At 33.5% G+C, this 23,023-nt stretch overlaps 1 pseudogene; it reads right to left on the reverse strand.

The window, feature by feature from the left end:
- Window positions 1–21,963: 21,963 nt before the first annotated feature.
- Window positions 21,964–22,082, reverse strand: LOC117905264 (annotated as a pseudogene).
- Between the last annotated feature and the right edge of the window lie 941 nt (window positions 22,083–23,023).

The raw sequence follows: 23,023 nt of genomic DNA on the forward strand, positions 1-23,023 counted from the left end.
TCTGGACCTTGCCCTCACTTTAGCAGCATAAAATTTGAAAATATGCAGATATTCTCAACTAGTTTTCGAACAAATCCAGAAAGAATATGAAGCTAAGGACGAATGCATGGTGCGCTATCTCAAATTGGTACAAGCTAGCTTGGTGAAACTAAGTGAATTGGTCGTCAAGAAAATACATTGAACAGGAAATTTGAAGGCTGACACATTAGCTGGAATAGCCGTTACTCTCCCTATGAAGGAATCAGTTTTGCTACCCATCTACCTCCATGTCACATCCTCAATAGTCGTAGCGTTTGCATGTAGTACTAGTGAATCAGACACCGACTGGATGCACAAGATTGTAAAGTATCTCTGAACAAGGGAGCTACCTGAAGAAGAAAAACAAGCCCATAAGATCTAGGTACAAGCTGTTCGCTTCACACTATCAAGGACAGCCTCTACAGGTGATCTTTTGGGGGGTCGTACCTCAATTGTTTGAACGATCCAAAAGCACAAAACATCCTAGTCAAACTCCATGAAGGCGTAGGCGGCAATCATGAAGGCGTAGGTGGCAATCATGTAGGCGAATGTACCTTAGCACATCGCGCTCACACACAGGGATACTATTGGCCCACCATGAAGCAAGACACTGAAAACTATGTCAAAATGTGTGATCGATGCTAGAGGTACGCTCTCATTCCTCGCATGTCATCTGAAGTCCTCAATCCGGTCACGAGCCCTTGGCTATTCACATTATGGGGGATGGATATAGTTAGCCCCTTACCCATTGCAGCCGCGCAGAAAAAGTTTGTGGTCGTGGCCACTAATCACTTCAGCAAGTGGGTAGAGGCGAAATCCTATGCCAGTATCAAAGACAAAGACGTCTCCAAGTTTGTCTGGAGAAACGTCGTCTACCGGTTCAAGATCCTACAAGCAATTATAGTGGATAATGAGCCATAATTTGACAACATTGTCTTCAAAACCTTCTGCTTGGAGCTGAAGATTAAGAATCTATATTCCACGCCCCGCTACCCTCAAAGTAATGGACAAACAGAAGAAACAAACAAAACCCTACTCACTATGCTAAAGAAAATGCTAGAGGAAGTCAAAGGAAAGTGGGTAGATGAGCTGCTCAGGGTCCTATGGGCTTATCGGACAACCCTCGAATGACCTACTAGAACCACTTCCTTCGTCCTTGCCTATGGGATGGAGGCAATCATTCTAACTGAGATAAGCATGCCCACAGCCAAGATGACATTCCAAGTTCAAAGAAATGAGAATCAAGAGCTTGAGAGACATTTGGAGTGGGTAGACGAAGCAAGAAGGAATGCAGTCATCTGGATGACATCCTATCAACAAAGAGCCATCGCCCATTACAATAAAAAAGCCCGACCATGCATGTTCAGAACCGGGACCTTAGTCCTCAAAAGAGTCTTTGAAAACACAACTGAAAAAAAGGTTCGGAAACTCCAAGAAAATTGGGAAGGACCCTATATTGTGGCTAAGGCTGGGGACTCAGGGGCATACCATCTGCAAACACTAGACAGAGTGCCCCTACTCCGCCCTAGAATGTGTCTAACTTGAAGTAATATTATCAGTAAGTTTGAGTTGAGGAAAGTAAAGTGCATGCAAAAACAAAGAAAGAAATAAACAAGTATTCATGAAAAACAAAATTGTCCATTAAAGGCCAAATCCGACTAGGATAATTGAAGAAAAAAAAAATACAAGTATAATCACTACCCGTTAGAGGGGTCAGCTGTAGAAGGAACTCCATCTCCCTAGGTGGGGGTGCCGGTTGCCATGTCCTCATCATCCGAATGATAGCTAGGGGTATCTTGGGTGATGTTATTCTTCTTCATGCAACATTAATAGCCAAAAAAAACATATCATCAACTTGCTTTTGATATTCGCCCTCCAACTCCTTCTTCTGAGCAGCGAACCCCGCCTAAAGGTCCTCTAGCTCTTTCCTTAAGCATTCATTCTCTTGTTCGGTATTTCTGCACTTGGCCTCTGCAGCCTCCCACTCCTCTCTCAACCAGCGCGCCTCAACATTAGTCATCTTCCTTTCCTCCTCTGCCTTTCTCAGCTACTCAGCTATGTCCACAACAACCTTCTGAGTGACAGCAAGATCACCCTCTACCCATGCCAACTTGGAGCGCAGTTCTTCATTATCGGCCATCTGTTGGGTAATAAGTGTCCTCATAATCTCAGCAACCTCCAGTCGCTTAAAAAGAGAAGCACGCTACCGCATCAGGTTGCGAACGCCGACCACTATTTGAAAGTGGCATTAAAACAAGTGTCAAAAAAATCAAAGACTAAGGAAACTCAAACTAAAGAAGGGCAGGACTTACCACTTCTGCCATCTCATGAGTTGTGCAGTCTTGCATAGGTTGGATGCGGGAGACGACGGATTCTAGAGTGTCGTATGGGAGTCAGGTCAAGACAAAAATGGGGGATTGTCGTATATCTCCACATGGACCCACTTGGTGAGTAGGAAAAAGTCCGACATCTTGGTTGAAGGAGGCTCAACCTCAGTATAGCAGGGAACCTGCTTCAATAATTCCACCATCTCCTCCCAACTAGGACCACGATGAGGGACCGAGACGTCATTCTCATTATCCAAGTCGACACCAACCGGGGTCGGACCAATGGAAGTCTCATCTTTCTCCGGGCAAGCATCTTTACCAACAAGAGACCTCACAATTGACACACTGCTAGACCCTACAACATGGTGAGTAGCCCATCTACTTGTAAGCTGACATTTGTAAGAGGTCAGCTGAGCTACGCGAATCAATTAGAATCCTTCTCTCGTCAAACCCACTTATTCCTAGCGTTAGGACCAGGACATCTTCGTGTGGCTGTAATACCCAACTAGCATTTACTAGGAGGAAGGTAACTATGTTGTCAACGGGGTGCATACTTCATTTTGGAAAGTTGTGTTGAACGGAGCTGACCCGCTCTCTTACAGAGGTCGCGTGGAGCAACCTTTGCCTTTTCTATTTCGAGTTGTATCTTTCGTAAATGGGCATCCATGAATGTAGTTGATGACAGCTTTGGGAGCTCCTGAAAATGTGGGGGCTTAGACAGTTAGGTCTCGGGTCGTCTCTCTTTGCCCGTTAATTGTGCGAACATATTGTTTAAGGTGTCCAACCCTGATTAGTCTTTCTACCAAGTAGTGGAGACTTCTACATTGTTTGGTGGTATGGTCGCGATCTTTATGATAGGCGCACCTTTTGTTCCGATCTCGTTTAGCCGAATTTGTCTTGATCGACTTTGGCCACCTAAAATCAAACAGATCATGGATCATCAGGAGGAGTGTCTCATATGAGACATTGAGGGCGGCTAGGCTAGCTTGATTCTGTTGCTACTAGCCATTCCGCCCCTTGTTAGTTTGCCTCAATTGGTTTGAGGGCCTAGAGCTTCCTGCCTAGTTGTGTCTAGTCGGACGATTGGTGAGCAAGACCAACTGAGTAGCCACCTATATGTCATCTTCGAGCATGGAGTACTTGCTTTCCCATTTGAATGGATCGTCCATCATTGTAGGCAGTTTTTTAGCGAGAGACTCAAAGAAAGGCGTGCTCAGACAGATGCTTCGTTTGAAAATCTGTAGGATGGCGTCCATGCTGCAGGACTCCACTTGGAGCACAGCTTGTCTGAACCGTTTCATGAAATCTCTGAATGACTCGTTCTCCTGCATCTTAATGTTCTGTAAGGTGTTTATATTCTGCTTGTAACGAGTTGAACACAAGTAGTGGCCCACAAAGGCTTCTGATAGATCTTAGAAATTGTTCATGGAATTCTTCAAGAGACGATGTAACCAAGAGAGAGCCTGGCCATGTAGGCTAGTTGGAAAGACTTTGCACAACAGTGCGTCATTCCCTATATCGAGGGTCATGAGCTGCCTGAAGTGCATGATATGATCAAACGGATCGCTTGTTCCATTGTATGTCATGAATTTTGGCACTATGAACCCCCTTGAGGGCTCATAGTTAATAATGTGGGGGTCGAATGGTGTGGAGAGCATGTCATCCAACTATCAGTTGACGGAGCCAAGTGGAGCTCGATCCACTGGGGCCCCTTCTTGTCGCTGCCTTAGCGAATGAGAGGGTCACTCCAACATGATTGTTGCAGCTAAGGGACCTAGATGGGCCTCTAAGGTTTCTACCGTGCCTGGTTTTCACTTTACGCCTGGCATATGAGGTCCCAATCGGGCTCGGATCTCATTCGATAGACGTGGCCTTCGGTCACGCCTCCTCTTTGTTGATACTCGAGTAGAATCGGAGCTTTCATCCAACTGCACCTGGCGAGCTGGTGAAAACTCCTCCTTAGATTGTGTTGTGTGACTATTAAAGAGGAACTCTGTGTTCCCAAGGAAAGATGCCTCGTCAGTTTGTCTTGAGGTTGTTCACTAGCTTTGGGGTTGCCGACTTTGAGAGGGGCCCGATGATGATATTTGGGCACGCAACTCTTCATTCTCTTCTTTGAGTCGCTTCATTTGGTGGATGAGAGACGACATCTTCTGATCAATCGTCCATTGGCATCTTTCCATACTTTCATGCTAGGCAAAGTAGCCTTCGCTACCCATAGTTGATGATCGGCTTTTGAAGGGTGTTGACATCCTCAGTAGTTCCCATAGACTACACCAATGTTGATCGTAAGCCAACTGGAGTTAGGTTCGTCTAGCTTCGCTGAAGTTAGACAAACTTCTTCCCTACTTTATGTATTTTGAAGAATCTGTCTAGCTATACTAGAACTAAATGGGCTTGCTTCTTGCACAAAAGGATGTCCAAACGAGTGGTCCCGACACGCCCCTCTAAAGCTTAAGTCAAACCAGAGTAGTTCTAACTATTTGTGGGAAAGAGTGAGCGTATGTGCAGACACATACCTTGTTTGTGCTTTTTGGAGGGTTTATATAGAGTTGATGACACTGCCACTATAGTGTTGACTAGGCACTCTGACCTTCTTCTATAATGATGATTATCCTACAAGCGGCTGGGCAATCATCACAGTTAAGGGCGGTTGGCAAGTGCCATATATTGACGTGCCAAGATCTCGGATTGTACAGCTGTCTGTCACCTCAATCTTTCAACATATGGGATTATGTGCAACAATTAATTGACATGGACTTGTGGGCTAAATGGAGTCTTGTCGGTCGCTTAAAAGTCAAGTGTGAATGATCACACATGCCAGAGGTCTTTAAGATGTGACTAGACAGTCCTTCTCGTTTAGGTGTCTGGACTCTCGATGTCGTCTGGTCCTATGAAGGAAAGGAACCCTCTCATTTCTAGTGTCAGATGGATCTTATCTTGGTCTGGACGGAAACATCCAGATGGGTTACATACTTGTCCTAGACGACTGAAATGTCTAAATTGGAAAGGGACACATGGAGGGGAACCTCTCACAGTTACCAAACATGATAGATGAACTTACATTCACCATGATTTTTGGCTAATTATTTTTTTTACATCCAAAGGATGAATGTTTAAAGCAAGATCTTTCCTGAAGATATCTTGAAATATGAAGAGATTAACTCTTTTCCTATTATAAGATTTATGAGTTTTTATTTATAATTAAAGATCTCTTGAATGTTGTCATGATTTTGATATGATTGATGTTTGTTTGACACTTTAACTGCTTCTTAAAAGATTAGATCCATTGCAATTCATGTTAAATCAGTTATAGGTGACTTTATTAATAGACTAGATGATTTAAGACTTTAGGTTGGAGAGTAACTCAAATTTTGTGTATAGTTAATTGCTTTTATTTTAGTCCTGTCTAAGAGAAGATCTATATTTGAAAATAATTATTTTTTAATATGCTTTGGTAAATTGTAGATCTTTATTTTGTTAAACATTTTTACTTTAAAATTACCACATGAATCACATTTTGATATCCAAATCAATGTTCGATCAAGCTTAAAAGTTTAGTCGATTTCACAACTTTATAATTCTCATAAATTGACAAGAGTTTCTAAGATCTTAATATCAACTCCTCGTGGAGACAACCTAATTGTTCTACTAGTCTTTGACAAGAAAACTTTTTTTGTTAGTAGTATTCCTTCTTTCACTCAAACTGTTTGTCAATAATATTTTGGTGAAATATCCAATGAAGACTTAGCTAATTGGTTTTATTTTGAATAATTGTATGTTGTCTAACATATGTTTGATTTTCTCACATTTTCCTTTCAGTCTTTGATGTTTATAATCATTTTAATGAATAAATATGGTCATGGGAATCTTTTGGGACATCCCAAAGGCAAGAACAAAGTATGAGTGGAGTTAAAGGAGCAAAGTTGAGTAAAGCTTGATGTGCAACCCTATTTCAATCAATCATAAGTTTAAGGCCGGTTGAGGTGGTTGTAGACATCCAAATGAACTTAAATATATATAATTTTTTGTTTTTTTTTTGAAAAAAATTAAACTCATTGAAGATCAATCTCACAAATTTTTAAAAGATTTGTACACAATTTTTATTTATAAAAATCTAGAAAGATTAACAAAAACAAGTGAAACATTGAACAAGACATAATGTTCTCAATTGAGGATTTTCAACACAAATAATGCCAAAAGAGCCCAAACAAATACTTTAGAAATATAAGAACCATTGCATTTTCTAAAATTAACCAAAACTGTTAATTCTCAATGATGATAATCGACTGCTATATTTAGATTATTCTACCATAAGACCACCAATAATTTTGGTTACCAAATATTGGTGTCCTCTAAATCTTCTAGATTATTTCCTATGAAGCTATTCATTGTAGTCCGATACTTGTACTGCGAGATGTTCCACAAGCGTCAAAGACCATGGGTGAGGTGGTCATTGGTCCTCTAGATCTTCTAGATTATTTCCAATGATGCTATTCATTGTAGTCCTATACTTGTACTTCGAGATGTTCCACGAGCGTCAAAGACCATGGGTGCTCTAGATCTTCTTGATTATTGGGAAAGCTATGTTTATATGCTTCCATATGAAAAATATATGATTTTTGAAACCCATATAACTCAAATATGGGTTTTGTCTAGTAATAAAAAAAATATTATAGATTTCATGCATTATTTACTGTTCACATTTTAATTTCCGAAATTACCCTCGAAATATTATTATTATTATTTTTTTGCTTTTCTTTTTTTTTCCTCCCTGAGTTTTAGTATCTGCCGCCGCCGCCACCGCTCCCCCGTTCATTTTCCGGGAACCATGCAAACCAAAAAAATTGCTTTTTTTTTTTGGCTCTCGTGTTTTCTGGATCTCCTCCCGCATTCTTTTTCACCCTCGTTTGATTTCCGAGAAAATCCATACATAAACCCCCAAGGAAAACCAAAAAAATTGCATTTTTTTCTCCATGAGTTCTCTGGATTTGTCGTCCCGCCTGCTCCCGTGTTTTCAACTGTCGCCGCCGCCGCCCCCCCCCCCCCCCCCCCCCCCCCCTCCCCCCCGCATTCGTTTTCCGGGAACCATGCAAACAAAAAAAAATTGCTTTTTTTTTTGCTCCCGTGTTTTCAACTGCCGCCGCCTCCACCCTCCGCCCCCTGGCATTCGTTTTCCGGGATGGTTGCAAACCAAAAAAATTGCTTTTTTTTTTGCTCCCGTGTTTTCTGGATCTGCCGCCGCCGTCCCCACCCCCCCTGCAATCATTTTCTGCCGCCGCCCCGCCCACCACCCGTTCGTTCTCCGGGAAATTCATCCTCGTTTGCTTTCCGAGAAATTCATGCAAAACCCCAAGGAAACCAAAAAAATTGTTTTTTTTTTTGCTCCCCGTGTTTTTTGGATCTGCTGTGCGCCCCCAAGAGAAAAAAAAAAATTTCCGGTGGGGAGATCCTTAACCCCTAAGAGAAAGAAAAATTTTCCGGTAGGAGACTTTAAGGGTAATTTCGGAAATTAAAATATAAACAGTAAATAGTGCATGAATTCTATAATATTTTTCTTATTACCAACCAAAACCCATATTTCAGTTATATGGGTTTTCAAAACCATATATTTTCCATATGAAAGCCTGTAAGTACAACTTTCCCTTGATTATTTCCTATGATGCTATTCATTGTTGTCCTATACTCTTACTTCGAGATGTTCCACAAGCGTCAAAGACCATGGGTGAGGTGGTCAGTAGTCCTCGCACCTGCCGTATCCTTCATTTATTAAACAAACAATAACATCTATAGAGTCCAATCATCAAGCCATAAGTTCATACGACTGCTTTGTATAATTCTGTTTTCGTCACATGATTTTATTAATTATTCCTAGTCTTGTAGATACCTATTTTTATTCAAATTCTGTTCTCATTTAATTTCACTTAAATACATATAAAATATAAAAAAACAATCATAGGCGTTAGAGAGAGAGAGAGAGAGAGAGAGAGAGAGAGAGAGAGAGAATGGGTTGGGTCAGGTGGTGGGGACATTGAATTAAAGAGATTAAACTGAGAAGTCCACGTACATTGTGTGGCACTGACTCAGCATGGAGAATGATGCTTAACACTCATTGTGTCTTCACGAAATCACCTTAATATTGGTTGTCCCATTGACAGTGAATGAAAAGAGAGAACACCGCCCAAATCCCTGTGAAAACAACTGTAATCTACTTACGTTGCACACAATTATGGAAACACCTCTTTGTCTGTTAATGGAAGATCGCATCAAATTTTCTACCAACCAACCATATCCGAATCCATTAAATTTTGAACAAGAGATAGTCGTCATTTTATTTTGTTTTGTTTTATTTTTGAATTTTTGAAGGGAATGTTCACTAAATTTAAAGAGTTTTGGATAATAGAAAACCCTACTTTAAAAAAAAAAAAAAAAAAAAAAACTTTTTCATTTTATTTTTCAAAATATTATTTTCACCGCTATTGAATTTTTTGGCTTATATTGAAAAGCCAATAAATTAGAAAATTGTAAAATGGAAGTGGCAAATTAAATGTAATCCATATGTGGGCTCCAAAGCCCACACATATAAATAATGGGGTTAGTTGAGTCAAGTGGGTTAGAGGCATGTCAATTTTCATCGCATGGCACTGACTCAGCACCTTTTTATGAAGAAAATTTGCATATTACACCTACCAAATCTGACTCAGATTTTCAATGTCTCTAACCATAATGGTTTTTCTAGAAATTTCTTTTTAGCGAAATACCATGTTCCGAATTTTTAAGAATAGAAAATTATTTTATATTTTATATTTTATATTCTTGAGAATAAAAAATAAGGTGTTTTGAGATAATATATTTTAATTGTTTTATATTATTTTCACTTATTTTCTTATAATTGTTTTAAGAAATAATTATATAAACATGTAGAATGATTATAAATAAAATATTAGTTATAAAAATTATTTTTAAAATATATTTAAAAATATTAAAAATAGGTTAAAAACATTTTAGGTTTTCAAACAGATTTTTGTTCTACAAAAATCAAAAAACAATTTTAAAAAAATATTCTAAAAAACTATTTTTCAGAATTTGTTTTCGAAAACAATTGCTACTTTAAATCAAATTAAATTAACTATGAAAATTTATTTCAGTCTTGACTTAGAAATAAACACAACTTAAGTTGACGTAAATTAAGAAATGAATTTATCATAAATTGATAAGTTATCATCAAGAAAGAATCAAATATAACTTATGTTTTGTTTTTATTATTTTGCATTATTTCTTAAGAAACTTTAGACCAAAATTTTCTAAATAATCCTAAATCAAAAACTAAACCAACAATATAATAATAATAAGAATAATAATAATAATAATTTAATTTGAATAAAAAAGAATATAAAATGAATTCACAAATTTTCAAAACCAAAATATATAATTTTTTTCCACATATAGCCATTTATTATGAAAGTAAATACAATAAAGATAAGAATGGAAAGAAAGAAAGTAAAAAAGAAAGAAAGTTTTGAAATTATTAATTTATAGTAACCTTATTCATATTTATAATGTTACAATTATAATTATTATAATAGATATTTTTTTAATTGATGTGAAGGCTAGATGGATAACCAAAAAGTTTAATACCGAAATGGTGATATCCTATCCACAAATTTCTATACATATTTATAATATTCCTGTTAGAACTAAAGCTAAAAGTGGTCCTAATGACCACCTTTATTTATTTTTTTTTTCTTATGAGTTAAGTTACCTTTTATTAAATACTTTGATTCATTTTCCCCAAAGATCACCTTTAATTTTTTTTTTTTCTCTAAAAGTTAAGTTTCTTTTATTAAATATTTTGATTCATTTTCCCTATTGACCACCTTAAAATTTTCTTTTCTTAAACGTTGAAGTTTACTTTTATTAAATATTTGGATTCATTTTACCATGCATAGTTTTGATGAAATTAAATTAGATTCATTTTGTAATTCATAATTAGTTAATGATCCATTCATAGAATGAACATATTATACCTATAAATAGAGGAATTCTTGATCCCCTCTCGATTTTGATAATTTAGAAAAAAAAAAAAAAATCTCAATACCCATCACTAAGGAGTGTTAAAAGAAGAGTAGGAGAGGAAAGATAAAAAACGAAAGAGTTCAAGATGATTACTTGAAAAATCTCAAATCATATTGAAGTTGAGAGTATAGATGAAGGTATGATTTTTTTTTCTTTTTTATATTTGTTTAAGTTCAATATTAAACACCAAATGAAATTATTTTTCCCTCATTTGCTATCAAAGCCAAGGCTAATAATTTGTGTGTTTAATTTTTTATATTTAGATATGATGAAGGAAAAACCATAACCTAAAGTTGTGGAGAAAATTCTTAAAGTTAGAAATCATAACCTGAAGTTATTGAAAAATTTTCTTATGGAAAATCATAACCTAGAATTATGAATAAATTGATTTATTTTAATAACTTCATTTTTTTAATAGGGGAAAATCATAACCTAAAGTTATGGAGAAAATTTCTTATGAAAAATCATAACCTAGCGTTATGCATATATTAATTTATTTTTATAACCTGGAACTATGATAAAATTTATACTTTTATAACTGTAAGTTATGAATAAAGAAATTTACACAGCATAACTTGAAGTTATGAATATGGAGAAAATCTCTTGATATAGAAAATCATAACCTCACATTATGAATAAATTAATCTATTTTCATAGCCTAAAGTTATGATAAGGTTTATACTTTTATAACTTGAAATTATGAATAACAGAATTTACACATATTATAACCTAAAGTTATGAATAAATAAATTTCATAATTCAAAGTTATAACTTGTTGATTTCATAGTATACATTTATTTTTCTTGTTATTATTTTTCTTAAAGTAATGTGCAAATTACTTTATGCATACATACATACATACATACATACATACATAATACATACATATATTATATATATATATATATAATAATATATATATATATATATGATGAGAAAGGATGATTATTATTTGACAAACAAAACATGAGGGAATAATAAGTTAATGCAACCATATTAATATTGGACATATACCCAAAGATAGAGAACAATATTAAATAGTTACATTAATTTATGAGTGAGTTTTCTCATTTAGTTAGTAATTCAATAGCATGTTATAAACCCAACCCAAGGTGGGATTGCAATGATGCAATATTTACTCACTAGAATATAGTGATAGTTTATGTAAAATTCTAGATTATGTTTTATAACCCATAGTATAATTGACTTAGCAAACATCTTTCTTTATTTCAGTAATGACACTAGTGTCACTCTCTGGGCATGTCTAGGAGAATTGAGTGGTTCTAATTTCTCATATTGAACTGAACAAATTCTTATTACCTTAGGCTATTTTAACTTAGATTTGGCTCTTCAAGTTGAGGAACCTCCTATGCCAACCAATGACAATACTTTTGATGTAAAGACACTTTATGAAAAATGGGAACATTATAATCTAATGAGTCTCATGTTCATGAAAAGTAAAATGGTCAAGAATATTAGAGGTTTCATTCATAATTCTAGAAAGGCTAAAGAATTTCTTACCTTTGTGGAACAACAATTTATAGCATTAGACAAGGCACTAGCTAACACGTTAATTACTAAATTAACCATTATGAAGTACAATGGAGTAAGTGGTATTAAACAACACATAATGGAAATGAGCAATATAGAAAATCAACTCAACACTCTAAAAATGAGCATTTCATAATATTTTCTTATGCAATTCATCTTGAACTTTTTCCCTAGAGTATGGTCCGTTAAAAATTTCATACAACTTATATAAGGATAAATGGACTATTCATGAATTAATTGCTATGTGTGTACAAGAAAAGGGGAGATTGAAACGGGAACAATTGCAAACGGTTCACATAGTATCACATAACAAAAATCAGTCCCATAAAAGGAGAGGAACGATAAAGGAGGGTAAAAATTTTGGAAATTCAAATAGTAAAGAGAAGAAAAACAATTGAAGGTGTTATTTTTTGTAAAAAGAAAGAACACATGAAGAAGAACTGCATCAAGAGAAAGAATTGGTTTGAAAAGAAAGTTGATAATTTATCCCTTGTATGTTTCGAAACCAATTTAGTTCATGTTCCTTCTAATACATGGTGATTAGATTCAAGTACCACAATTCATGTTTCAAATTCTATGTAGGGATTCCTTACAACTTGAAGTCTAAGTGAGAGACAAAAATATATAGAAATGGGGAATTGACTAAAGTTTAAAGTCGCAGCTATTGGAACCTACAAACTTGTTTTGGATACCTCACATGTTTTGTACCTACATAATACCTTTTATGTTGCTTCTATTTCTAGAAGCCTCATTTCTTAGTCTAAACTTGATTTGGAAGGATATATTTTTAATTTTTAAAAGCAATCTTTTCATCATTGTAGAAATTCCTTGTTGGTTAGTTATGGGGTTTTGTGTGATGGGTCCTATAGAATTAATCTTGATCCTTAGTTCGCTTAGTCTCTTTTAACCTTGCATATTAATGTTGGTATGAAACATGACATCTTGAATAAAAATTCATCTATGATGTGGCATAAGAGATTATAACACATTTATAAACAAAGACTTGAGAGGTTAGTAAAGGATGAAGTTTTAAAAAAAAACACTATACTTTTCTTATTTTAATGTCTATGTTGATTGCATTAAAGGAAAGCAATCTAAAAGTATCAAGAAATGTGCTACTAGAAGCTTGGGATTATTAAAAGTGATACATATTGATATATGTGGGCCCATTCTAAATCCTTGTAAAGGTGGTGAACAATATTTTATCACCTTTATCGATGATTTCTCAAGATATGGATATGTTCATCTATTAAAGGATAAAGCTAAAGCTTTGCAATGTTTCAAGATTTCCAAAGTTGAAGTTGAAAATCAATTAGATAGAAAAATAAAAGTCATGGGATCTGATAGAGGTGGAGAATACTATGGTAGATATGATGAGATTAGCTATAATCCTAGACCATTTGCTAGATTCCTAGAACATGGAATTATTACATTGTATTCAATGTTTGGTACACCTCAGTAGAATGGTGTAGCTAAGAAGTGTAATTAGACACCTATGGATATGGTTAGGAATATGATGAGTGATACATCTTTGCCTTTATTTTTGTGGGGAGGAGCATTAAAAACTGCAATGTACATATTAAATAAGGTTCATAGGAAGACTTTCCAAAGAACTTTTTTTGATTTATGGACAAATAAGAGGTTTAGTTTGAATCATGAACATATTCAAGAATGTCCTACAAAAGCAAGAATCTTTAACCCACATGAAAAGAAATTAAATCCCATAACCATAAGTTATTACTTTGTTGATTATCCAGAAAGATCTAAAGGCTAGTGGTTTTATTATCCTAACCATATCACTCAAATTGTTCAGACTAGAATTGCTAAGTTTCTTGAAAATTGTAGTAATAGTGGGAACACTACTTCATGAATGGTAGTATTTGAAGGACAAAGGGTATGTCTTCCTTTACGTAGTATAGTAAAAGGATTTGAGTTTTCACATAATCATGTACCACATGATGAAACAAAATCTTCTCTTAATCAACCACCTATTGAGGAAACTATCACTGTTGAAAATACACATCAAGGTAATTTAAGAACTTTAAGACGATCTCAAAGACATAAGAGATCTACCATTCCTGATGATTACATTGTGTACTTACAAGAATATGAATTTGATATTGGTAGAAAATAAGGTCCAGTAAAGTTTTTACAAGCTATTGAAAGTAAGAACAATATTTAATGGATTAATGCCATGAAGGATGAGTTAGAACCCATGCACAAAAGTGAAGTTTTGGATTTAGTTTAATTGCGGGAATGGTCTAAACCAATTGGATGTAAATGGATTTTCAAAACCAAAAGAGACTCCAAATGTAATATAGAAAGACATAAAGCCATACTTGTTGCAAAATGATATACTTAAAAGGAAGGAATTGAATATAGGGAAACATTTTCTCTAGTATCCTGAAAAGACTCATTCAAAATCCTCATAGCATTAGTAACTCATTTTGATTTAGAGTTACGTCAAATGGATGTAAAAACGGATTTCTTGAAGGGGAATCTAAAAGAAAATATCTATATGAATCAACTTGAAGGTTTTGAAGAAAGAAGAAATGAAAATCTAGTATGCAAATTAAAGAAGTTCATTTATGGGTTAAGAGAAGTTGCCTAACAATGGTATTTTAAGTTTATCCATGTCATTGTTGGGAACCCTGGATTACTCCATTCCCATGCCTTGGATCTCGTAGGGTGCATGCATCTATCCACAATCATCTCTAAATCTATCACAACAGAATAAAATGACAATAAAAAACCATTAATAACTATAGATCTAGATATTTGAAACTCATACTTGTGATCTAGATATTCTCGAATCAAAATCCATTTGATAAAGAACATGCTTAGAAAAACTAGAGTCTCTCTCCTCATGTTGTTGCCCACGTGCGTGTCATGTGTGATTCCCATGCACGTGGCCTATATGCTTCTCATGCATGCGACTTATGCATGTTTCGTGTGCTTCTCATGCATGCAGCTAATGCATGTCCAAGTGTTGTGGCACTTCATCCAAGGAGTTCTCGTACACCTAAGATCTTCCACTCGATGACTCAAACTATAATCTTAGCACTCCAAAGTGTAGGCTTTAAAAGGAAGAAGACCATGACTATTTCTCTCTTTGGAGGTGGAAGACAACTCTCACCAAAAGTTATTAGGAAACCTTATTTATAAAGGGGTATTTATAGGGTTGCCTATTGCGTTGAAGTGACTTAAGCCTATCAAGGCTAAGGTCACTTAATTTAGCCCAAAACATGTCTTAATTGATTAATTAATCATATAGGATTGTTTAATTACTTAATTAGCCCAAACTAGAGACTTTGTTCATTATCCCTTATGTAACCTTACGTAATTACCAAAACGCCGTTATGCATAAGAATGAACCTTGAGTCAATCTTACCCTCATAAACCATGTCATCATGGTATATGAGCTCAAAGCGGGAATCACTAGGACTCATAGAGGTACTAACTTTCTCAAAATCTAATTATGAAGTTTATTCAATATTCCACTAAAGAGAATCAACTGCATTTCAATACCCAATGTAAATAATAACGAAATGAAACTCATATCCATGACCTACTATCCACTGTATGCAGACTCTCCATGATCTGGTGTCTGTAATCTAACAAAATAGTGCTATCACCTATCAAGATTACCTCTCAAATCCTTGAGTTACAAATCTCACTTATTATGTTATCAATTGGCATACTCTAGCTTCAAGGAGCATATGTCAAATTCCACTAAAAGATGTGTCCATAGATTTCATGATCACATGTCCTTTTAATCATTCAAAGGGACACACTGTCTCAATTCCATGAGATATCATGGTGCCTCTATTGAGAATACCAAATTTTTTATTTTTTACTCACTCAGACTATGGGCCACAACTACATTAAAAAGAAATTCTAGTTTTGATTTTTTTTTTTTTTTATAGAAAAAAGAGAATTAGTTTTTTTTTTTTTTTAACTTTTTATTGCTTGAGATTTGATCCATCGTTGTGTTTTTTTTTTCTCATCTCACAAAGCTACAGTCACCAAAATCTGTTATCCACTTATCATATTTTAATTTCCATTTTCTCATATTTCTTGTTTTTTTTCTAATGAAAAATTATAAAAGTATATAAATAATTTGGTATATTATTAAATTATTATAAATAATATTAGCTATACTAATATTTAATTTTAAAAATTTTAGAATTGAAATTTTAATTTTTATGTTCTAAAACAATTATGTAATTTATTTTAAAAAAATTATGTAATTGATTTTTATTTTATTTTTATTTTTATTTATTTTTAGTATGAGTCTCTCATAATCGAAAGTTTCAAGAAAATATTTTATATGGAAGTATGTTATTGAAGTCTCTGGAAAGAAGTATATAAGATGCAAATTTCGTAATCAAAGATGTATGGGAGGGGTAAATAGACTTAAACATCATTTGGGCAAAACTCATTATGGTAAAAATTAGTGAAGATGTAAGATTGGAATGCAAGGAGAGGTGGCGGGTGGAGAGTGTGGTTTAAAAAGGCTGCTGCCTCTGAATGCTTTTGCATGAAAATGTACAATAGTTGTTACTATTAATTGATATGTTCTTGGGAAGAGCTTAGTACATAATATTGAGGTTTGAAATTTCTTAAATTTTTGTTCTTTTTTATTTGCATTAGATGACTTAATCGGGTCCTTTTTTGTTCTTTTCTCTTTTTCATTTTTTTTGGGTGATTCTCTCCATATTAGGCACTAACTCTTGTCAACTTATGAGTTTAAATGCTACATAAAATAGTGGATGTGGAAATTGACTATTGGTAGAGCTTATTCCATTTTACCTTTTTAAATGAGGGGTGATGGAGATGTAAAGAAATAAATCATTGGGTGGGTTCCCACTAAATCAATTTAGAGCATATTAAACAAAGACCATCTTGCGTTTTTAGTGCATGTGGCCTTTGTGAGTATCAATTTGTGATGATCTTGGAAAGTCTCTACATCCCTATAGGCACCGTGGTAATTCTTATTTCTATACTATATATAAAAGTCAGAATGTGAATAGTTTTGTTGTGACTGTTTTTTAGTCTTATTTCCTTCAAATATTCACCCATTTGCCATTCTTTCACACCACAAGAATTCCTGATTTCTTCTTTCTATTAGGGTTTTTCTTCTTCCTCCATGTTAGAAGGCTCGATATTAGGGTTTCTCATTTTTTGCTAGGGTTTCAGTTTGTTGACACCCTTGAGTTGAAGAAGAGAAGGCTTTTTGGTAATCACAATGATTTTTTTTCTCTCAATTAATTCCCGTTCATGGTTTTATTGAGGGGAAACCTATGTCAAAAATTTGTTTGATCCTATATTTGGTTTTGGTTGTTCTTTGTTTAATATGTTTGGTTATTGAGAAGATGGTGGCATTAAGGATTTGAACTTTGTAGTTTTCCCTCCATTTTCTCGGTAACCAAACAAAGGTGAGTACAAAACACAACAATAAATTTAGGCTAGCAAATTTCAACAAAGTAAACAAAGTTGCTTAGAAACACCACAACAATCAATTTGGGGTTGTTGATTTCAACAACTTTTTCCCTACATTTTTTAGGGAACCAAAAAAAAAAAAAAAAACCAAACAAAGATGAAGAAAAAAAGTATAAAAATAAGAGAAAATCTAAATCATAACTCTAAAAATCTCCTCCTTTGCATCTCCAAAACTGCTTATTTCTCTTCAACGACTGTTTTCTCTCTCTACTGTTCTGTTTGTGACTCTCCCTTTTCTTTTTTCAGTTTTATTCAAGGAGAGAGTAGTGGGAATGTGAAACTGAAAAATAAGCCACTAAAATTGTGCATGGCTGCATTTTCTTGTCAATAAGGTAGCCCAATTTTCAAATCTAATGGCAAAAAAGATGCATAAAAATGAGGTCAATTATAATGTGGCATGTGTAAAATTTAGTTTTGGTTTTATATACCCAACTTACATCCCATCATCTTGCATCGTAGTTTATTTTTATGCCTAATCTCAATTATTTGCATCTTGATATTAATGATATTTTTAATATTTGTGAGATTTATTGGTGTTGTAATCTTAAATATTATAGTCATGAATTTGTTAATACATTCTCTAGAATAAAGAAATAATTCTTTTATTTTATCTTTTGTTTCTATGCAAATATAATAAAATTATAAAAATTTATCCAATTATTTTTTCCTTCTTTTTATATAAATAATTTGTTTATTTTTATACAATTATAAATAAAGATAAATTAATTTTAAATTCTATATAATTATTTTAATTTAAAGCATAATTTTTATAAATTGAAGATTTAGTTATTTTATAATTATGATAATGTCATAAAAGTGGGATTAACCTTTTTTAGCATTTATAAAAATCAATTAAAATATAATCTCTTTATTTTAATTTAATAACAATTAGATTTCTCATATAAAGAAAATGACTATTTTAGTTTTCTACAAATTTATGAAAAAATAATTGAATTACTTTTTATTTAATTATAATTAATTAATTTAATAAAAATAATTAATTACTTTTTATTTAATATTAAAATTTTCTATCAAAAAATAAAAAATATAGAAAATAAATAAAGATCATATTAATTTATTATAAAACTTATTTCTAATTTTAATATAAATAGTACATCATTGAATTACAATTTGAAATATTATTTTTTTTAAATAATAATAAATAAAATTTAATTTTATCTTCTCTTAAAAATAAAACAATATGATTTAACCTATTAATACAATCATTTAATAAATATAAGTGTTTTAAAATAAAATATATTCAAATACAAGCATAAAATAATTGAGCATTGATTTTTTAAATAATTTAAATATTTAAAAAAAAAATGCTATTAACTAACACTTCGCGTGATTTGCAAGTGCAACAAGCCTAGCTATTGTTAAAAGTGGGAGTCAAGGGAGTGGCAGAAGCATGTCCTTTCCTAGATTTGGTGTTTGGCTTGATCTCTGGTCCTTCTAAATAGCGTGTGAATACTCTATAGATGTACATATTGATACGTCTCTCAAACTCCTCAAAGTTACTCTAAAAATATTATACCATTTATCAAAATTTACCATAAAAATCTCCCATCCAAATAGTTTTGGCAATATGATTCCATCGCCAATCTAGTTAGGCTTGTAAATGGGTTGGGCTGGGCTTGGGCTTGGGCTTAGCTCGAATCGCTCTGTAATACCCCCAAATGAGCTTTGGAATTTGATGGAGCCGAGCTGGGGATTTTTACTCTTACCCCAAGTTTCGTCTTAAGCCCAACATTAAGTCCAACTATTTAATACACATAAAAAAGGGTCGCTTATTAAAACTTTGATTAGGTTAGATGATCACTTTCTGGCAAGAGTTAAAATCACGTCTTATTAGTTTCATTTGGGCTTCAGCGTTTGTGCTGGGCTTTGCGTGAAATTTTCAAGCTGGCGCTGAATGGGCTTTAGGAATCTACTTTCAGCCTAAATACTAACAAACAAGGACATGTAAACTCTGTAATCATGCTGATTCATAATGATTTTTATAGATTTAATTTGAAAGATTACCTTTTGTAATTTATTTATTTATAATAATTTTTATAAATATAATTTGAAATTATTATTTTGTAAATTTGCATTGATTTTCATAAAATTTTTAAGATAATTGAATGTGGTTCTATTTTACGAACCGTTCGTGGAAATGGTATACAAATATGAGAAAGGAGGGCTTTTTTTAAAAAAAAAAAAAAGCTTTTTAATTGAATGGATTACATTTGCTCGAGATTTTGTTTTGAACAACTGATTTTGTTAGAAGTGATTGTGAGAGGGGCAAGTAGGAAAAATTAGAAAGGGTAAATAAAAAATTCTAGAGGATAGTAAACATCAATAATTTTTTTATTTTTCTAAAATAGTCCACTATAGCCTCATTGTCATTTAATAAATTAATAAATTTTATGTCTTAAATATTAAATGAAAGAAAATTATAAAATATATTAATTATTCAACCAAATACTAAGAACATTGACAACAATTTAAAAAAAAAAATTAAAGATTTTATAAAAACATTTAAAAATTAAAATGATTTTTTAAAAGAATAAGAAAAACAATAATATATTTCTTAATAATATTAATAAATTTTATAGAAAAAAAAAATTTAATACTTTCTCAAATAAATTTAGGATTTTCTTTTTCAAAGAACTAATTGATATAATTTTGTCAAAAGTAATGAAGCTTTTTGTTCAATAGTTATACACTTGGATTAATTGGATCGAATGAACACTTGCAATTTTTGTCAAGAGATGTCTTACTCTTAAACTTTTCAAGTGATACTCCACACTTGTAATATCTAAGTGGTACCTCATATTTTGATTTTCCCTCAAGTGATACCCTATACCTGAAGGGACCTTACAATATATACAATAAAAGATTTGATAAGAATAAAACTCTTAGCAAGGTTAATTCATTAAGAATTCAAGTCTTCAAATCCAATAATATACATTATAGGAAACTAGCATAAAAGATCAAAAGCTAAAACATATGAAATCTCTGGGATCCAAGGTTTATATAAATTATCACATTAAACACACAATAAAAAAAGATTTGGTGTTCAAAACATCCAATATAATTAAAAGAATCAATAGCACACAATGGTTGTTGTTTATTATCAAACAAACTTAAAGCACATAATTTATCAAGCCAAATCTAGAGTGCTAAATTAATGGATTTAAACCCTACAATTCCAAAAGAATTAGGCTATCTCATGAATTTATTACAAAGTTTTGGGATTACCACACAATCCATAGAACAAAATATTATATATAATATTACCAATAATCAATCCATAAACTACTTTATCTATAACCCTAATGCATCCTAAAACTCTTCCTTAGTGGTCCCTCACCTATCCCATAATTTATATACATGTCTATGACATTTAAATGTTTAAAAAATTATATATTTTGATCAAAAGAGTTGAATCCATAAACTGAATAACCAAATATTAGGATGAAAAAAAGTTGTATGTGGACAACCCACATCGTAAATTTATGATCCTAATCCATGAACCTTAATTTTAATATGACACATACTTAAAACAGAGACACAATCTTACAAACACAAAATTCTAAAACAAAATAATAGTCATAAAAATAATCATAATAATATTTGGTGGTACATACCTAGCTTTCTAAAGCTTTTCCTCAAAGACCCTTTTCGCCTTGCCTTCCACAAAATAAGCCTTATAACTAGCAACCCTTTTCTTCATCTAAAACCCAAGCTCACTTAATTCATCCCAAAATTCACAAGAACGCCAAAAAAAAAAAAAAAAAAAAAAAAAAAAAAAAAAAAAAAAAAACTCAAATAAATATGAGAATGAAAAACGTGAAGAGAGGAAGAGGCTTACCACTCACAAATATTGGAATTAAAGCAACAATAGACATCGCTACTACTCATTCAAATTAGGTTTTTCTAATGGTGACCACATGTGGAATTGTTTTATGTCAAGTAAGGCTACTTCCAAAGGGCTACGACATTTCAATGGTGGGGTTTATAAGTGAGGAATGGATTAGGGCTTCTTAGTGGTGGATTTCACCCACGAGGAAAGGTTTAGGACTTGTTATGAATAGATTTCTTAGAGAAAAAAGGGTTTCTCGCAACTTTGGATTTCAACCACTGACGATTGACAAGCAAGGACTTGCAATGAGTCTTCAGTAGCTTCTCATTTAGTCATCGATTTCACCCACTGACACACACCCCTATCGATGCCCTTTGATTCTCACCGCTAGCCCGTGCACAACTCTCTCGCTTTTGTGGGTCCCGCTAACTCCCCAACCTCAGACCTCATCTAGAATTGCTTCCTCACCTTTTCACGACACCCAACTAGGAAATACAGACATAAATAAAATAAATTCCATAAATTATATAATATATATATATATATATATATATATATATATATATATATATATATATATATATATATATATATATATATATATATATATGAAAGAAATTTCGTCCAAAGAAATGGAAAATGGTGCAACACGAGGACTTCCCAGGAGGTCACCCATCCTAGTACTACTCTCGCCTAAGCACACTTGACTGCAAAGTTTTGATGGGATCCGATGCATTAATATTGGTATGATCACACCCACTATGTTATTACAACCTAATCCCCTTATGTGGTATGATTGAGATATAACTTCTGGTGTGTTGGATAGAAAGAAAAAAATGGAAAAGTTTGTTTTGACAGATGTATTATTATGCAAGTATCTGGGATGTTCGTCTAGATCGGACGGTATGCCCCTCTTAAAATTGACACCTTCTTTCGATCCATATGGTTGGACTCATGTTTTGGTGCATGGATTGGGGTTTGATCATGACTTTAAAGGGTGGATGGAGGAAGTGTGGAAGCGAGAGCTTGTCGTGTTATTTTGGGGCCTTTGGGTAGAGTTTGGGAACAATTTTTTTTTCAAACCGCGAGTCTCGACGTGAGATCGCAATGGTGGGCTCGAATCATCTTTTCGACGAACGGATGGGAAGACTATGGAGGAAAGGCACTTTGGTCCATAACTTAGGCCTCGAGGCTCGAAAAAGGTTTGCATCTATGTCGATCATCCTAAAATGGAGGGAACTTTCATGTGGGAGAAAATGGGGAAGATCGATGACGATTGATTTCGACGGTTGATATATAACGATCGAGGGATCGGATCGACGATCGGTCAGTCAGGATGGAAATGGGAAGGTCGGAACCTATTGGCACAACAAGTGCAGACATAAATCATAGAAATGTCGTCAAAAAAAAAAAAAAAAAGAAATGGTGCAACATGAGGACTTCCTAGGAGGTCAATTGAAGGAAAAAACATGGATTGCTTCATTTCCCAAGTCCGGATCAAGTTAGAAACATGCATTACTATCCTAACCTTTTTCTAAATCTTATGCACGGTAGAAAAATAGCATTTTTTTACATTAAAAGGATTAAAAAAGTGTTAATGAAAACCATACCTTATATTTAAATGTTCCTGGATCAAATCCACATGGTGATTATGAATATCAAAATCGCACAAGTCTCGTAAACTCGAGGTCTTCCACTT

Source organism: Vitis riparia, chromosome 17, assembly GCF_004353265.1.
Source record: "Vitis riparia cultivar Riparia Gloire de Montpellier isolate 1030 chromosome 17, EGFV_Vit.rip_1.0, whole genome shotgun sequence".
In the NCBI taxonomy this organism is placed as follows: domain Eukaryota; kingdom Viridiplantae; phylum Streptophyta; class Magnoliopsida; order Vitales; family Vitaceae; genus Vitis; species Vitis riparia.